The following is a 20,253-nucleotide window of genomic DNA, read 5'->3' as shown; positions in this document are numbered from 1 at the left end:
ATGAGAAGGTGTGTCCAAACTTTTGGTCTGTACTGTATATGGGATAGGGATGTCCCTAGAGAATGACTTCTACAGTGCATACTGTATAATACCTGTTAACCAAAAGCGTGGTCACTGTAGGTTTAGTTGAATCATGTGGTTTGCATCTTGGGTCTGTTTCCTGATATTTTGGGGTCTGGTGGCTTTAGGAATTCCATACAGCTTTTTTTTCCTCACACTGTAACATCTTCGAAGATGAAATATTCAGGGTTCATGCTGCAGCTTCCGCAGCCTTGTAAATGTTCTTGCGAGATTCATGCTATTGCAGCAGCCAAAGCTTCTCGAGATTGATGGGACCCTATCATCCACCCTGCTCACTCCATTATAAAGAGCTGTGTCGTCAGTGGCAGTGACGTTTTAAAGGAAATTGCCCATTTATGGCCACTCAGGCAAATGATATCATCACAATAGGTTCTCCTGTCTAAATGTAGATCATTTCTGAAATGAAATTACAGACTCTTATCTGGAAAACAGGAGACAGAGGCACCTGGTCTATGTAATTAGTATCCTGGGAAATAACATCATCCTTTAATGAATGCATAAATCCTATTTTGTAAGTCTGTTGCAGGAGCAGGCAGTCGTTGTGCTGTTACAGAAGCCCCGCATCCACAAGGAGCAAGACTCCACATCGTGTTTTCTGTTGCACTTGAATATATAGGACATGTATTGCAATCCTATGCTTTGCACAGTGCTGCAGTGTACTTGTTTTGCAGAGCTGCTAAAGAGCTACGGAACAGCTGTGAATTACTGGCTTCATGGATACATAAATTGAAATCTCCGGCCTTCATGTTTTTCTACGATCTATGTGATTCTGGGGAGAGAATGTGCATATTCTTATTCACAGACCAGCCCAATGTTGGTTTGGGAAGCCACTAGCAATATTCTAGCCTTCTAAGGTAAGACAAAGATGACTGTTTTTTTTGTGTTTTACTTTGTTTTTTTACCGTAATTTGGGATCTTGCGTATTTAGAGATTATATAAAATACCCCTCAGTCAGTTCATGATTGAGATTTTCAATTTCCTCACTTTACCTTGCGAGCAACTGGAGAGGCTGCATAGTGGCACTAGCAATCTGTAGATGATTTTCACACCGCTTTACAGTACAATGTTGCACAAATGTAGCAAAATGACAGATGAAAATGAATTCCGGAGGCATCCAATGCAGTCATTTACGAGGCTCGTCCATTGCGGTTTGCTTTTCCCTTTGCATTATTTGCAATATCTGTCTCACCTATAGCTCCAGATGGCCAATGTGGGCTGCTCATTCAATGTTCAAAGGGGTCTGCAGAAATACAGAGGATGGCGTATTGTAAGAGGCAAAAATAAGGAGATAGAGAGCTAGACCTTGTGCTTGCCAATGAATGCCAAAGTGAACAATGCCATCTATTAACCCCAGCAGTGAATTAAAAGAGCTACTTTTTTGTTCTGCTGAAGGGACAGATGAGAAAGGCATTGTTATGGAAATGAGACATCTGTAAATCTGCCATTTGAGACAAAATTGTGACCTAAAACCTCATGTGGACCAGACAGAGCTTTTCGCAGGGCGCTTGTGATTTTCTGCATGCATTGTAGAAACATGAGGTTAATGGCACTCTTTGAAGGCTGCAAAGCTTAAACCATAGGTTCAGATCTAGTTCTGATGTCAGGAAAATTGTACAGTGAATAAAGGGTAAGTCAGGTCCTTCTAGAGTAGCCTTCAAGTGCGGTTTGAGCCTTTAAAACCTTTATCGTGCTGGTTATGGAATTAGGATTAATTTGTGTAGCTTAGATTTTAATAAATAGCATTGTAGGAAGCCAGCATGGCTGAGAATGCAGTACTGATTTATGTGATAAATGGATCCAAGTGGAAATACTCTGTATTTGTCCTAAACTATTTAGCTACCATATGTCCATTATCCATGTAGAAAGAACCAGCCATAAGTTGTAATGGGCAAGTTAATCTTTCATTGTCGTCATCAATACTTCTATTTTCGGAAGCTAGCATCCTTCTATACCACTGTATGTTTAGATGCGTTTAACTTCATTTTTTTGCAATTTGTCATACATCACACACTATCCAGCAACAGGTTAAGTAACATAGTTCGCTAACATATACTAACATCAGATAATTCAAAGTACCTGGATTCTAGTCCTTTGTGTTTAGTATATTATTTATATCTTGCTTAACAGGAGTCCCTCATGTGCGTTACCTATTTCATATGGCAAACCTTAAAGACTTAGTAATGGCACACTAATAGTTTCTTATCACCATCTAAGAAAGGTTTACATATATGTTTTCATAAGATATGTCTTTCTTACTTTTTCTCTTGCCTCCATAAATGCAGAGATGTAAGGATGCTGTTTTTTTGGAAAAAAAAAAAAAACAGTTTTGTGATAACTGTTCTGAAAGCTGTTTATGCTATATGTGTCTAAGTTGGTCAGCCAAGACTTGTAATGTGAATTATTGTTTTGGTTTTTTTTAGCATGTCACAATATTATTTTGCAGTTGTTTAGTTTGGAAATTGAAGTCCTTAACCAAATTTCAGAAAAGTCATGGCTGGGTACATCTATATTTCTATGGCCAACTAAAAATAATGCTGGATTACGGAAATGGAATTAATAAACCATTATTAGTACTGTATGTAATGAATGTATAGGCAAAACTAAGCCTTGTCTTTTGTTATTACATATTACAATAATACCCTTGATTATAATTAGTTAGTTTCATGGTCTTTATTTTGTTATAAGCCAGGCTTATAAATTGCAGTGTAATGGATTGTAAACCATCATTACAGGTTGTCTGATAAAGCAGAAGGCAAATGTGATGCACATGGCGTAAGACAATTTACTTTTGTTCTGGGTTTGTAAGTCTCATGGAACAATTTGATATTGGTAGCATGATTTCTGTCAGGTTTGTGACTGCTATGTTTTACTTTACGGTCATTTAACTGTGTTTTGTTTCAAATACACTGTGAGTTTTCTTTACCCATCTTTTGCCTATGATAAAAGTATCGGTAGTCCCATTACAATAGAAAAAAAAGAATAGCTTTAAATACATGTCTATTCTTCTTTGTCAAAAGGACGCACACCTTGACCGAGTATAACATGCCCCATTGTAAGTCTTTGAAGTGCCTCAGGAGCACTTTGACTGAGTCCAACATGCCCCATTGTAAGTCATTGGAGTGCCTGAGGCCCCAGTGATGGATATTGTATGAAAGATCCAACACTGTTATATAGTCCAATATTATAAACCACATCACAGATGTGGACAGATCTTCAGTTATCTTATACTTGTTCATCTGCTGATGAACTACAATGTCTAGAATGCTTTCCTAGCTTGCTATGCTGAGATGTCTACCCCTTTAATACCTCTGTCTCCAAAAGTTTAGTCTGATGTGGACCACCAATAATCAGAACGTTCTTCAATCACCTAATATATGTCTGGATTATCTTAATTATGCCTTAATCAGTTATCTTACAGACTGTGATCTCTAACAGAGAAAGCCTGCATGTACTTGAAGAGAAGATACTCATCTTCAGACTGTATGAAGAGTATTATTCTCACATTGACCTTATTGTGCTTCAGACTTTCTTTAAAATGTATATCATACAGATGCGAAGTGACATCAGAGCCTGAAGTGCTGTGACATCACTATGCTGCAGTCTGCCCCTTGGTGACAATAATATCATTATTCTTAATATACACATTGATATAGTATTGAAATTCATTGTTGAAATTCAGTTAACTACTACAAGGGTTTATATACTCAAGGGACCTTATTCAGACTTGATTTTTCTTGTATGCCAAAAATTATACCAATTTCCATCAGCGTTTTGGATTAGATTTTCATCGGTGTTTGGTCAGCTTCAGAGTTTTATCAGTTTTTTGTCATATCTAACAAAAAATCTATAGAGGTTTCTTAATCTTCTTTGATCGGTCAAACGGGAAAAATGGAAAGCATTAAGATGCAACTAGAATGCCATCAGTATCAAGTTGGAGTTTTTCATCGACTCACATAGCGTTATGGCAGTCCGTTTAATGGATTTGTTACAAAGCGGCATTAACGCTATGTAACGCAAGCGTTAACACACCCGTAGACTGCCATAATCTAGCGCATCGCTAACGCATGTCAAAAACGGCATGTGTTAGCGATGTCCTGTTACGCTGTGACGGACCCTCGGACGCTTTCTACCGTGTTCGAGGGTCCGTCACGGCTAGTGCAGAAGGAGCAGCTGCGCTAACGTGAAAACACAAACACGATCAAAAGAAGACTAGCGTTAGCGCAGTCCATTTAACGCATCCGTTAAACGGACTGCCATAACGCTATGTGAACCTGGCCTATAGACTTGAATGGGTGAATTTAATCCCTAACTACATTCGAAACCATACATATCTCCCTTTTTCTTTTGTAACTTTGTCCCTCCATTAAACAAATATGTGAATATCCCCATAGAATAAAATGGATATGTGTTCAAATCCTTGAAAAACATGGATATGGATATATCTCGTACTTGTAAAACAGTCATCTGAATGAGCCCTAATTATCACTTCCTTAAATCTGAAAGCAGTTCCTTCAGTGACATGTGAAGAATTTCTGTAAACCACAGCAAGACACAGTGGGGAAAATAAGTATTAGATACACTGCTGATTTTGCAGGTTTTCCCACTTACAAATAACAGAGAAGTTTGAAATTTTTATCATAGGTACACTTCAATTGTAAGTGACAGAATCTTTAAAAAAAATCCACAAAATAAAATTATATGATTTAACATAATTAGTTTGCATTTTATTGTAATTAATACAATAGAAAAAGAAAACAAATTATTTAGTACAGAACCTTTGTTTGCAATTACAGGGGTCAGACGTTTCCTGTAGCTCTTGACCAAGTTTGCACACACTACAGCAGGGATTTTGGCCCACTCCTCCATACAGATCTTCTTCAGATTTTCACGTTTTGAGACTGTTGCTGGGCAACACTGAGTTTCAGCTCCCACAAAAGATTTTCTATTGGGTTCAATTCTGGAGGCTGGCTTGGCCGCTAGGGACCGTGAACTGCTTCTTACAGAGTCACTCCTTAGTTGCCCTTGCTGTGTGTTTTGAGTAATTGTCTTGCTGGAAGACCCAGCCACAAACCATCTCCAGTGCTCTTATTGAGGGAAGGAGGTTGTTTGTCAAATCTCGCAATACATGACTACATCCATCCTCCTTTTTATGGTGCAGTCATCTTGTCCCCTTTCCAGAAAAACACCCAAAAAGTATGATGTTTCCCCCACTATGCTTCACAGTTTGTTACGGGGTTCTCGGAGTTGTACTCATCCTTCTTTTTCCGCCAAACACGGCGAGTGGAGTTGATACCAAAAATATATATTTTGGCCTCATCTGACCACATGACCTTCTCCCATGCCTCTACTGGACCATCCAGATGGTCATTCGTGAACTTCAAATGGGTCTGGACATGTGGTGGCGTGAGCAGGGGAACCTTGCGTGCTCTGCAGGATTTTAAACCCTAAAGGTGTAGAGTTATGTGGTCCCAAATCTCATCAGTTCATTGACAAGGTCAATGGCCAAGTCCTCCCATGTAGTTCTGGGCCAATTCTTGACCTTTCTCAGAATTGTCCTTACCCAACAAGGTGAGATTTTGCATGGAGCCACAGACCAAGGAAGATTGACATTCATCTTGTGTTTCTTCCAATTTCTAATAATTTTGCGAACAGTTGTTGCCTTCTCACCAAGCTGCTTGCCTATTGTCCTGTAGCCCATCCCAGCCTTGTGTAGGTCTACAATTTTGTTCCTGAAGTCCTTAGACAGCTCTTTGGTCTTGTCCATGGTGGAGAGGTTGGAGTGTGATTGAGTGTGTCAACAGGTGTTTTTATACAGGTATTGAGTTCAAACAGGCGCAGTTAATACAGGTAATGAGTGCACAGTAAGAGGACTTCTTAAAGAAAAACTAACATGTCTGTGAGAGCCAGAATTCCTGCTGGTTAGTAGGTGATCAAATACTTATTTCATGCAATAAAATTCAATTTAATTATTTAAAAATCATACAATGTGATTTATGTGATTTTCTGGTTTTTAATTTTAGATTCTGTCTCGCACAGTTGAAGTGTTCCTATAATGAAAATTACAGACCTCTCCATTCTTAGTAGATAGAAAACTTGCAGAATCAGCAGTGTATCAAATACTTATTTTCCCCACTTTATATATAGGAATATATAAAAATATTGCTGAAATTCCTGCATCAATTATACCATGTGCTGAGAAGTGGCTTCCAAAGTTTAATAATCTGCTAAGAATTTATTACATGTATGGTGCATTTCCTTATGCTGTATGTTTTGATTTATAAGTTGGTGAAGGTGGTAGTAATTAATTGATTATTATTATTGGGTTTTCAGATTTGTTTTTGTACTATTTAATTAAGCACACAGCGCAAAAAGAGATGAAAAATGGTTTATAATAGATCAGTGTTTGAGAATCTGACTTATAGAAAGACATGTAATAGTAAGTATCAAAAAAAGACTTAAAGTTGAAATATAATGTTTTCATTATAGGCGTCTCGCAGCAATTTGATGAAATTAAGGAACGGTCCATGGAAAATTGATACACTGTATTATTTTTAATGCAGTGTCTGACGAATGTGAAAGAACGCCAGCGATTAAAGTCAAGTACTGCTTCTTTAGGCTCCTTTAGTTGGGCGGAAGGTGTACCTCCACTTTTCTTGATCTTAATAAGATGGCGCTTTTTGAATTAAAGGGTTAATAATATTTTGCTTTATTAACTGTAATTCAAGCAGGTCATTGTAGTAAAAAATGTATGCTAAACTATTAAGAAAATGGTAAATTACATATGCGGCAATAGGTGAATTTTTCCACTAGGCACAATAGCAATAGGTTTAAGGATATCCTTGCAGACAAGGACTTCTGCTCCTCGGAGTCGGGACTTAATTATAATCTATGCATTGATTATTGGTGCGTTAGTTTAATCAATTTGTACATACAGTATTAAGTAGTAGCTCAGGGCTGACTTACCTTCACTTAGTTCTAGTTCATTCTACTAGGTATGGTAAAAGTTCCGGTACCTATGCTACTAAAGACCTCTTTAGTATTTAATTGTTACTAAAGACCCATCTATACCTACCAACTCTTTAGTCCATGAATGGGACTAATGGGTTTACCAGTCAGTATACCAGTATACAGTGCTTTTCTTTTAATATCGACTTCATTGCCCAAAAGACATTTTGAAAGTGGGTTAGTATTAGAGTTGAGCGAATGTTTCAAAATTTGGTTCCGATTATGATCGGCGGTGAATGTTGTATTTGCACAGCTGAACATCATTGAAGTCAATGGGAATAGAAATGAAAGATTATGTTGGGAATTGATTGTCAAACATAAATTCGGCACAAATGGGGTACAAATATGGCAAATTCAGATTCGGCGACCGATTCCGAACATATTTGCTCAACTCTACCAGTATGTTTTGATTGTCCCTTCTTTTTAATTGCTATATATATATTAAATGGTAACATGGGTCTTGTAATAATGTGCTGCTGTAACTTTTTGTTTGTCCTTACCTTTTTTAGATCTGCATCATAAAATAGAGGCTTCGTATTTATTGATTGCAAATGGTCAATCCTCTTGTGCTGGGATTTTAATATAAATAATACATCATTCTTTTGAAATGTTGATTTTCTTTCAAGTGTATTTATAGATTTAAAGTCAAGAATCCTTTACTGGTTAAAGACCTTAAGAGTTGGGAATTGCTTCAAAATAAATGTAGGATTGGAGTGGATGAATTTTTCGTCTTTACAAGTGATACAGCTGAGTGATCTTTTATCTAGATAAACAATTGTCAATTACAGTACTTAATGTACTCTTTTAATTTTCACTTCTTTATATTGCACTTTCCTTCCACCTCCACCTAGAGAATTCTTGAGACATAGACTTAATTCAGCACCTGTGGGAGAGAATGAATATGATCTCTTCTGTGTCTTCAGAATGCTGCAGTTCATTGCAAGATGCAGCTCATTGGGTGGCACCAGAAATGGATAGATAGTACTGGTCACTCAACATTATTAGTCCTGGATAGAGAAGCAGACAGGGAGTGGGATGGAATTAGCAGTGCTATTAAAGAGACTGAATTTGTTGAGGGGGCTGGATTGGAGGGGATTGGCTTGGAGACAAAGAAAATAGTCCATTTTCTCCGATCGCATGTCGAGTTTTCTCCTCTGACAAGAGAAGAAAACCAGCTAATTTTTTTTTATAAATGAAACTGCAAAAGTGTTTGTTTCACAAATTGCTACAATTTGAAAACATTTTTACTGCTTCAAAGACCCCTTTAGCATTTAAATAATTTGACATCCATTCACTTTTCAAATGTGCTTTTTCATTGATGTGTATTTAATCCTTGGCGGAATTTATATTTTGTTCTCAAAAGAAACATATATACAGCCAAACTGAGTACTAGAAATACTTTTATATATTTACTGTTTAATAAACTCTTCAAGTTTTCAAATGTAAAGCGCCATGGAATAAATGGTGCTATAATAATAATAAATAATAATAATAATAATAATAAGTGATATGTAACATTTTATAATAGAACCAGTTGAATCATTTTTTGCCCACATATGTTGAAGAATATATTCACCTATTTATCCTTTATTGTCTGTAAGTTACCAAATAGCAAAGGAATCAGATACAAAAAGTAAGACAACAAGATCTGACATCAGCCAGATTATTTGTACTTCTGGAAACACATTGGATTATTTTGAAAGCTAGTTATTTTTCTCAGATGCTTCATTGAGAACAGAGGAACCATCGGGTATATGCTGCCATCTGGAAGCTGACAATAAGAATGCATCTTAGAAAAAAAGCTGACTCCTCCCCAACAGGATACACTTAAGAAGCTGACGCCCAAATATTCAGTTTAGCTTAGTAACGCCTGTCTCTCACATTCTCCAGGAGAGAGTGGTATGTCATTTGGCACCGTTATTTCTCTTTAACTTGTTCTCCACTTTCCACCTTAATGGAGACATTGCTCTCCTTCCTTTAGGCACTTCGCCTCTCCCTTAGAGCTTCTTATACCCTTCTTAGAGGTACTTAGAGATTCTTACTAGTGATGAGCTAGTATACTCGTTACTTGAGATTTCCCAAGCATGTTCGAGCGATCTCCGAGTATTTGGATGTGCTCGGACATTTAGTTTCTGTCGCTGTACCTGAATGATTTGTGGCTGCAAGACAGTCTGAATACATTTGAGGATTTCCTAACAAACAGGCAATCCCCACATGTATTCAGGCTGGCTAGCAGCCGCAAATTATGCAGCTACGGCGAAAGAAGCTAAATCTCCGAGCACATCCAAATACTTGGAGATCACCCAAGCATGCTTGGGAAATCTCGAGTAACGAGTATACTTGCTCATCACTAATTCTTACGCAAACTGATGTTGTCATTGCAGAGTGACACCCGCAGCCGCTGGCTTATACATCCTACTCACCTTCCTGCGCGCCCTCGCTGCATCTCGTTGGTTTTGGCGCCAGCACCATTTCTGGCCGAGTGATCACTTGGCCGCGCTCATTAAGGTAATGAATATGCACACTTCTCCACTCCCATAGGCGTGGAGTGAATATTCATTATCTTAATGAGCGGGACCACGTGATCGCTCGGCAGGAAGAGCTGCTGATGCCGGAACCAGATGCATCGAGGGCACGCAGGAAGGTGAGTAGGATGTTTGTCTTTTTTAATAGGAAACATGCATACAAGGATAGGGTATAAGGAGCAATGCATGCAAGGACAGCAATGGGGGAGCCATGTATACTAGGACAGGGACCAGGGAAACATGCATACAAGGATAGGGGATAAGAAGCCATGCATACAAGGACAGGGACCGGGGAGCCATGCATACAAGGACGGGGAGCCATGCATACAAGGACAGGGACTGGGGAGCCATGCATACAAGGACAGGTATGCAAGGAAGCCATGCATACCAGTACAGCAATGGAGCCATGCATACAAGGATAGGGGATAAGGAGCCATGCATAGAAGGACAGGTATGGGGAGGAGCCATGCATACAAGGACAGGGACAGGGGAGCCATGCATACCAGTACAGGGATGAGGGGACAATGCATATGCGCTTATACTCGAGTCAATAAGCTTATGCAGTTTTTCGTGGCAAAACTAGGTGCCTTTGCTTATCCTCGGGTTGGCTTATACTTGAGTGTATACGGTAAGAAAATAAAACATACTTACCTTAGTAAATCCAGGGCTGCTCTTCTTCCAATGTTTCCAAGTCCCTCTCTGGTATCTGTACTAGCTGGCAGGAACATGTGAACACTGTACATGCACAAGCTTTGCACTGGAATTATTAACAAGAAATAATGTTCTATTGTTTGGTAATATTTTGATTTTTTTTTCATTTTAAATATGTTGTGATAAGCGTTCAGTTACATAAAGGTCACTATGAACTGGGGATTCTTGGATGTATTTCAGATCCATGGCAGAGAACTTTGCTCCAACCTTCAGTGGCATGTGACCAGTTGACCCATGATTTGGATTTGTATAAAAGGGAGTGTTTTCATTCACTTGGGAATTATGGTGCAGTATGAGTTGGAGGGTGCAGCTAGGTGCTGTTATTACATTTATGCCCTCAGCTGGGGAGAATGTTAACCCACGTTTATAAAGAGGCAAAATAGAGTAAATTTATCTCCCAGGTGAATAATGTGAGGTTTGGATCTTTCCATTATGTCTGATCATTCAGCCACCAGCTGACAGAATTGCTTTTTGGCCTAGTACTCCTTTGTTTTCTATGAGAAAAACTTTGCCAGAAATGTCTAACAACGGCCTATCTCCTGGAGAACAAAGTGATTGACAGTTCAAAATCGGACAAGCCCAATCGATATCTTCCCTGACAAGCATGTATCTGGGCCCCATAAATATTAGACTGAATCCATCATTATTGACAGGTTTGGCCGACATTAGCCTTATATTGTTCATAGAAACCTTTACCCTTGTGCTCCACTGCTTCTTACTTCCAGGTCACAGAATAGTTTTTATTTGTGTTTATATCTAATACTAAGCAGCGATACTCCTCATGGATGATAGATGTGTGAGTGCATATGCAACAGTATTTTACAACTGTACAACCTCCATCACATGCCACTGTGGCCTGTTTGCAAGTGAACTGATTAACCTTTGTAATTTTCATTTCTATTTCAATTAATTCATCTGGATCAGCGACTCCTACTAAATTTAGATTTACAGTTATTTTTTAAATGAAGTCTTTGTTCCCTAATAGCACATTTAGGCTAGTTTCACACTAGCGTTACAGGGCGCAGCGCACAGCCGCTGCTAAGCTCCGCCCCTGGCCACACCCCCTCCGGTCAGCTCCTCCTCTGATCGCATGATGCTGCATGTGATCAGCGTACCCTATATTTAGCGTTGGGCATGCTGGTCGTGTGCTGGCACACTTTTGCTGGCGCATCCGTCCTTTTGACACTGCGCTGACCTGCGCCAAACGCACTGTGTTGCATTTTTGTGCACATGGCACACTGCCAAAAGGGAGGATGCGCCGGCAAAAGTGTGCCAGCGCACGACCAGCATACCCAACGCTAACTATAAGGTACGCTGATCGCATGCAGCATTATGCGATCAGAGGAGGAGCTGACCAGAGGGGGCGTGGCCGGGGGCAGAGCTTAGCGGCGGCCGTGTGCTGCGCCCTGTAACGCTAGTGTGGAACTAGCCTTAGACATGGACTAAGTCCATTGTGAAGTAACCATGTTAGCCATATCCCAGTGTGTCATGTCAGTCTGCAGCTTAAATTGCATACTAGATCTTATAGTATGATAACACTCATCCCTGGATGCCTTTCTTGAAAAATAAGATGTTACAAGTTATTAGGATTATATTTATGGAGATGGGATGCTGATCCAGAGATTTATTTGGATTTTTCTCTAGTATGGGGCAAATGGCTGATGCCTTAAATGAGTTTTTGCCTTAGAAATATCAACTAGATACAGTGGATGCAGTAAGTTTTGAACACCAATTTTATAATTGCATGTATTTCTAAAGATGCTAGTGACATGAAATTCTCACCAGATACCAGTACCAACTGTTCAATCCACACAGGCAAAGAAATTAAACCATAGATGTCCATAAATTAAGTTATGTGTAATAATGAGAAATGACACAAGGTAAAAGTATTGAACACGCTTACTGAAATATAATTTATTCTTTGTATAAAAGTCTTTGTTGGTAATGATAGCTTCAAGACACCTCCTGTTTGGAGAAACTAGTCTCATGCATTGCTCAGGTGTGATTTTAGCCCATTCTTCTAAATAAGCACTCTTCAAATCCTGAAGCATCCATGGGCTCCTTCTATGAACTCTGAGCTTTTGTTTCTTTTGTTTTTTTTTCAACCATATCTCTGTACATATGTCCAATCATCCTCCCTTCAATTACTCAAAGTTTTTCAGTGCCATATGCTGAAAAGCTGCCCCACACCATGATGTTCTCACCTCCAAACTTCACTATTGGTGTGGCATTTTTGAGGTGACATGCAGTGCTTTTTGGCCTCCAAACATGGTATGTATTATGTCATCCAAAGAGTTTAAGTTTATTCTCATCTGACCAGACTATAGTCTCCCAGCACTTCACAGACTTGTCTAAATGCTGGTGAGCAAACTTTAAACTTGCTTGAACATGCTTTTAGTTTAGAAATGGAATCTTGAATGGTGAGCATGCATACAGGCCATGGAGGTTGAGTGCATTACTTATTGTTTTCTTTGAAATAATTGTACCTGCTGATTACAGGTTTTTCTGTAGTTCTCCACAGGTGGTCCTTGGCTCTTGGACAACCCTTCTCATAATTCTTTTCGCTCCTTTGTCTGAAATTTTGTGGGAAGCACCTGGTAGTAGCCAGTTTATGGCGAAATGATGTATTTTCCACTTCCAGATTATGTCCCAACAGTGCTCACTGGAACCTTCAGAAGATTAGAAATTCTTCTGTAACTAATGCCATCAGTATGTTTTGCAACAATAAGCTTGCAAAGGTCTTGAGACAGCTCACTAGTATTACCCATCATGAGATGTTTTTTGTGTAGTAACTTGGTAATGAGAAACCTTTCTGTAGGCCATCAGTTGAACCAGTTGATATTATTTTTCGCTAAGTAGCAGGATTGCTTTTTAATTACTGATATATTTCTTCTTGTGTTATGAGTTAACATGGCTTTTGGCATCCCTCTTTCTTGATGTGTTCAATACTTTTTTCCTGTGCCATTTCTCATCATTACATATAACTTCATTTACTGACATCTATGATTTGATTTATTTTCATATTGGTTAGATGTATTGTTACCAACATCTGGTGAAAATTTAATGTCAATATGCCTTTAGAAATATATTTATTTAGAAAATTGGTGATGCTCAATATTTATTTTACCTGCTTTATGTAGCTATAAACATCTGTAGAGTCACATATAATGACCACTTATATGGTGAGAACCACACATTAGTCTCCTGAATATAATTACATTACACTCTATGCACAGAATATAACATTACCGCAAACTTACTCTTGAATAAAAAAACTCCACACACTGTGTCCTCTGAATATAATACTGCCATGGACTGTGCGCCTAAATGTAATATTCAATAACATTACCTGAAAGTATTCATGTCGTTTCAACTAGCTTTTCAGAATAAGCTGTAATGTTTGTGTATGAACAATAACACTACATCTGGCCTTTATATGACTTGTTTATGGAAAATTTGTAGAAATGTCCATGACTTTTTAAAATAATACTACTGATATTGCTCCCTCAATGCAACCCGAAATCTCAATGAAAAGAGTGAAGATATTGCTTGCTAAAATGTTTAGTTTTTCACTAATATTAATGCCATGAATTGTATATATTATGCTCTATAGCAGTGTTCCCCAACTCCAGTCCTCAAGAACCACCAACAGGTCATGTTTTCAGGATTTCCATTAAAATTGCACAGGTGAGATCTGCAATAATTCCATCACCGGGGCGATACTAAGGAAATCCTTAAAACCTGACCTGTTGGTGGCTCTTGAGGACTGGATTTGGGGAACACTGCTCTATAGTTTCCACCAATTAACATGGTGCCATACATTGACCCCTGACAATAAAATCACACTTATTGCAGATCTCTGTACTAAATAATACTCCGAACGTTCCCCTACTGGTATCACCTTCTCATGATTTATTTTTCTAGAATTTGGAACTTAATAAGACAGAAAACTGTGCTGTAATTCCAGCTTTGTCTTCGTTAATAATTTGTAAACCTTTTTTAGGGATTAGTTCCAGTATCCACTGTGGGAGTTATTGTCAAAAAATACTGCATTGTCTTAAGATGTTTACAAATTTAAAATCTTCTTAATTCTTCATTTTGTAAAACAATTTAGCATACTTATTTGTCATGCACAATGTTCTTATATGGATAATTCTTCATTTCTAGATTTATACATATAAGCATATTAGAAAGAGCAATACCATTACAACAGAATGACCTCAATCATGGTAGACTTAAAGGGCACCTTCACTTTATATACAAATGCCTTCAGACAGTGGCCATTATTAGGCCTTGTCCCGCTTAGTACTGCAGAAAAAAAAGATTATACCGAAAACGAAACTCCAATCCTTCATCAAATAGGCTTTTTTTTGCACCCTGACATAGTCCCTATATATGATCTGCTGGTGCCCTTGAATATTCTGAATAGATTGCAATTACTAGATTAAAAATGGGTTTGTTGTCATTGTGTACGAAATAAAAATTTAGACTTTTTATGTGATGGGAAGGGTGCTGTTGTGCAACTTCATTAAAACTGGCTAGATGAACAGATTAGGCGTGATGGCAAGTAAAAAGTTCAACAGCCGGAAAAAAATAAAGAATTAATTTTCACTATATAAAAATAAAAAATGTCTGTTAAACAACATTTTCCTATAAAATCTGAAATTTCCTGACACTTAAATGCATGAAAAGTTGGTCATACTGGTTGTATTTCTTAGGGTAAGTTCACACTTGTGTATAAATAATTGGTCCCATTGTCATCCAGTAGAGTGGGATGATTTTTCTCTCACTTATCATCAATGTGCAGTCCTTATACAATTCTTGCTTTACTCAGCAGATATTAATCTTATACAGGGCAATTTACAGTTTCCTATGATACAGGATTGTATTTTGTGCGTAAAAATTGGATGCTTTACTGATGGTCCGTATCGTATGCTGATTTTTTTTCTCATGCCCATCAGATTTCATGGTGAAATTCCAGCATGCTTCACCTTTGTGAAAAAATACTCAGAATCACTGAATACCATTTGTCCAAGTGCAATACGATTTTTTATCAGATTTCACTCCTCCGATTTATACAAAAGCGTAAGTGAGTTCTTAAATAGAGTCAGGGGTAAGGACTGAAGAAATGCCCATAGAATTTGGGCAGTACAAGAGGCAGACAATTCACGGAGTAGCTGTGTAAAGTTCCACACTTACAGCTCAGTGCACTATAACAAATCATTACCATAAAATAGACCTGAGCAAAAATCAAACAAGGGACAAATAAGCCACTTTGTTTTTATCAGTGTGACCCTCGGATAAAAGGCTGGATAGAGTGGTGTCTTGCACCATGTAGCTGCCTTCCACGCAGTGTATCACTCCTCAGGATGCAGGTACCAGTGAAGACAATGATGGAACAGAAAGCCGTCAACTCCCATCCATCATTGAGCTGTGCATCCTGGTATGTATGCTCACCGTCAACCCCCTTTCCTGGTATGTATGGTCCCCTCACCCCCCAATCCTGGTATGCATGGTATCCTCACCCCCCTTTCCTGGTATGCATGGTCCCCTCACCCCCCTTTCCTGATATGCATGGTCCCTTCACCCCCCAATCCTGGTATGCATGGTCCTTTTACCCTCCTTTTGGGGTATGCATGGTCCCCTCACCCCCCAGTCCTGGTATGCATGGTCCTCTCACCCCCCCAATCCTGGTATGCATGGTCCCCTCACCCCCCTATCCTGGTATGCATGGTCCCCTCACCCCCCTTTCTTGGTATGCATGGTCCTCTCACACCCCAATCCTGGTATGTATACTCGCCTTCACCCCCCTATCCTGGTATGCATGGTCCCCTCACCCCCCAGTCCTGGTATGCATGGTCCTCTCACCCCCCAATCCTGGTATGCATGGTCCCCTCACCCCCCTATCCTGGTATGCATGGTCCCCTCACCCCCCTTTCCTGGTATGTATCGTCCCCTCACCCCCTAATCCTGGTATGAATGGTATCCGCACCCCCCTTTCCAGGTATGCATGGTCCCCTCACCCCCCTTTCCTGATATGCATGGTCCCTTCACCCCCCAATCCTGGTATGCATGGTCCCCTCACCCCCAATCCTGATATGCATGGTCCCCTCACCCCCCTTTCGTGGTATGCATGGTCCCCTCACCCCCCTATCCTGGTATGCATGGTCCCCTCACCCCCCTTTCTTGGTATGCATGGTCCCCTCACCCCCCAATCCTGGTATGCATGGTCCCTTCACCCCCCAATCCTGGTATGCATGGTCCCCTCACCCCCTATCCTGGTATGCATGGTCCCCTCACCCCCCAATCCTCGTAGGCATGGTCCCCTCACCCCCCCAATCCTGGTATGCATGGTTCCCTCACCCCCCCGTTCCTGGTATGCATGGTCCCCTCACCCCCCTTTCCTGGTATGCATGGTCCCCTCACCCCCCTTTCCGTGTAGCCGCGACCAATCAGCATCGTGGCCCTCTGTCCGCGACCAATCAGCAATGTGGCCCTGTAGATGCGACCAATCACTGCCGCAGCCCTGTACAAAAATAATATTAAAAAATTTTATAAAGTTATTCTCACCTTCCGACGGCCTCCTGTCTTCTTTCCACACGCCCGGCCTCGCGTTCCCAGTAATGCTTTGCGGCTTAGACCGCTGATGACGTCGGTCTCCTTTCTCGCTCTCGCGAGAGTGACGTCGGTCTTCTTTCTCGCTCTCGCGAGAGAGATGTCATCAGCGGTCTAAGCCGCAAAGCATTACTGGGAACGCGAGGTCGGGCACGTGGGAAGGAGCCAGGAGGCCGTCGGAAGGTGAGAATAACTTTTTTTAATTTTAATTCTCTTTTTTACAGATTAAGGCCTGCGCCTGCCGCTGATTGGTCGCGGCCTGGCGGCCGCGACCAATCAGCGGCAGGTGCAGCTTACTGTTACAAACAGCTGCGCCTGTTGCTGATTGGTTGTGGCCTGGCAGGGGCCTGGCGGCCGCGACCGATCGACGGCCCGCGATTTCGGTTACAGACAGACACGATAAGGCGTTTATATATATAGATATAGTACTTTGCCCCGTTACTTCTTTAAGAGTAGTACAAAGAACCTATTGTCCCATTAAATTAATAAATATATTGCAGATTAACAGCAGCTCACTACTAGGTTTCCGGCATGAATAATGCTGAGCTAAATTCGGGCATTCTTTTAGTGTAAATTTTTCCGAAAGTTTTAGTTACGCTTTATCATACATAGATTAGCAGGGTCCCTATGCTCTTGGGGCCCCCGAGCCAGTGCCCATCTGGCCCATGCATTAAGATGGCACTGTTCTGGAGTCAGAAGCACTGTTGATTCTTCCTAATCTATATATACAGCTTTGGCAGGGGCGGACACTGACAGCTTGGGGCCCCTGTGTAAGAAATGTGTCTGCGGCCCCCTCCCTGCCAGGTATTCTGCTTATGATGAGGGCAATCAGGCAATGGAACCTCTGGAGCCTCGAGCTCCAGGAAACAAGCCAGATCACCCTCATTAGTACTGCTCTACAAGCAGGGACATACATAGAGTTCACAGGCCACCATGGCAAAAGTTTTATTTAGGTCCCCACACTTATAAACAATACATATATTTATATTTTTTCACTGAGATGGAGATATATACTGTATGTGTAATATATCTATACATATACAGTATATATTATATAAAATAATCTAAACAAGTTGAGGAAGCACACCATAGATCAATTATAAGGTGCAATTTATTGGCCCATGTGGTGAAATTTTGGTCCATAAGTGCAAACCTTTCTCAAGCCTAGAAAAAGGTCCACATTTATGAAACAAACCTTCGCCACATGGGTCAATAAATAGCACCTTATAAATGATCTATGGTGTGACACCTCAACTTTTTTGATTTATCTGGAAGGACTGAATATGTACCTATGAGGCTTTGAACACTATACCCACTTGTGCTGCTTTTTACTATAAATATATATATATATATATATATATATATATATATAGACAGAGAGAGAAAAAAAAAATACTGCAGCACATGTGCATGAATCTAGGCCATGTGAAAACACAGAAAAACATTAAAACCATTCAATTTAGATAATAATCCTCAAAAATATTTTTTTCAAAAAAAATTTTTTTTACTTACAGTAAGATGAAAAATGAAGGTTCTTAGTGCACAAATTGGCCAATTCATGTAAGCCCATCAACCACGGCAAAGTGACCTCCCCTGATGGGTCCCTGCTCTACCGTACTTCTGGGCCACCAGCCTACAATTTTGGACAAACATGTCACTACCGGGCTAAGCCTACAATTTATGGGCAGGTAGAGCTGATTGCGGCCACCTGCAAGGCCAATGGGAGGGGTGCAAGATCAGACTGGAGGCAGCTAGCATCCAGCAACTAATAATAATAATAATAATCTTTATTTATATAGCGCCAACATATTCCGCAGCGCTTTACAGTTGAACAGTTTCAAACACAACAGTCATAAGTAACAACGTTAACAATACAATAATTAAAGCGAAATAAGACGACCCTGCTCGTGGAGCTTACAATCTACAATGAGGTGGGGGGGATACAAAGCACAGGTTTGTATTTACAATGATGTATTTACAATGACGGTCCAGCCATCTTCAGGGGGTGGGGGTTAGATGGAGATAGTGAATGGGCTACACACACACAAACATGACTTTGATTACTGAATGTGATAGGCCGCTCTGAACAAATGTGTTTTGAGCGAGCGCCTAAAACTATGCAAATTGTGGATGGTCCTAATATTTTGGGGTAGAGCATTCCAGAGGATTGGCGCAGCACGGGAGAAGTCTTGGAGTCGGGAGTGGGAGGTACGGATTAGGGCAGAGGTTAGTCGAAAGTCATTTGCAGAGCGCAGCGGTCGGTTAGGCCGATAGACAGAAATGAGGGAGGAGATGTAAGGGGGTGCCGCACTGTGGAGAGCTTTGTGGGTGAGAACAAGTACTTTGAATTGTACCCTGTAATGAATTGGCAGCCAGTGTAACGACTGGCGAAGAGCGGACGCGTCTGAGAAACGATTAGCCAGATGGACAACCCTGGCTGCTGCATTAAGGATAGACTGGAGAGGGGAGAGTCGAGTGAGAGGGAGGCCAATTAATAGAGCATTACAGTAGTCTAGGCGGGAGTGGATCAGGGCGACAGTGAGAGTTTTTGTTGTTTCCATGGTGAGAAAAGGGCGGATTCTAGAGATGTTCTTTAGGTGTAAGCGGCAAGAGCGGGCAAGAGATTGTATATGGGAGGTGAAGGAGAGATCGGAGTCGAACATAACACCCAGACAGCGCACCTGCTGTCGGGGTGTTATTATGGTGCCACCCACAGAGAGGGAAATGTCAGATTTAGGGAGGTTAGTAGATGGTGGGAGCAGAAGAAGTTCAGTTTTGGAGAGGTTGAGTTTCAGATAGAGAGCAGACATGATGTTGGAGACTGCAGACAGACAGTCAGTGGCGTTCTGTAGTACAGCGGAGGTAAGGTCAGGGGATGATGTGTACAGTTGTGTGTCATCAGCATAAAGATGGTACTGAAAGCCAAATCTGCTGATGGTCTGTCCAATTGGGGCTGTATAGAGAGAGAAGAGAAGGGGGCCAAGGACTGAGCCCTGAGGTACCCCAACAGTGAGAGGAAGAGGAGATGAAGTGGAGCCAGAAAACAGAACACTGAAGGAGCGGTCGGAAAGATAGGAGGAGAACCAGGAAAGAGCAGTGTCCTTAATGCCTAGTGACTGGAGCCTAGAGAGTAGGAGAGGATGGTCAACAGTGTCGAAAGCTGCAGAAAGGTCGAGAAGAATGAGCAGAGAATGGTCACCATTACGTTTTGCTGTCAGAAGGTCATTGGTCACTTTGATGAGTGCAGTTTCTGTCGAATGTAGGGGGCGGAAACCGGACTGTGAAGGGTCTAGGAGGGAGTGAGTGGAGAGGTAAC

At 40.6% G+C, this 20,253-nt stretch overlaps 1 protein-coding gene across 3 annotated transcripts in view; it reads left to right on the top strand.

Moving 5' to 3' along the window:
* Positions 1 to 476: 476 nt before the first annotated feature.
* The window catches only part of DLGAP2 (DLG associated protein 2), an 824,782-nt gene continuing 805,005 nt past the window's right edge, over positions 477 to 20,253 (top strand). For 2 of the 3 annotated variants that reach the window (XM_073589202.1, XM_073589200.1), the window contains exon 1: positions 477 to 935. The gene's annotated coding sequence lies outside the window, so the exon portion shown is untranslated. The remainder of the gene's footprint in view (positions 936 to 20,253) is intronic. The other variant, XM_073589201.1, reaches the window with a different exon arrangement.

This window comes from Dendrobates tinctorius, unplaced genomic scaffold (genome assembly GCF_039654945.1).
Source record: "Dendrobates tinctorius isolate UK_male_01 unplaced genomic scaffold, ASM3965494v1 ptg000107l, whole genome shotgun sequence".
Taxonomy (NCBI): domain Eukaryota; kingdom Metazoa; phylum Chordata; class Amphibia; order Anura; family Dendrobatidae; genus Dendrobates; species Dendrobates tinctorius.
This window is presented reverse-complemented; position numbering and strand designations above follow the sequence as displayed.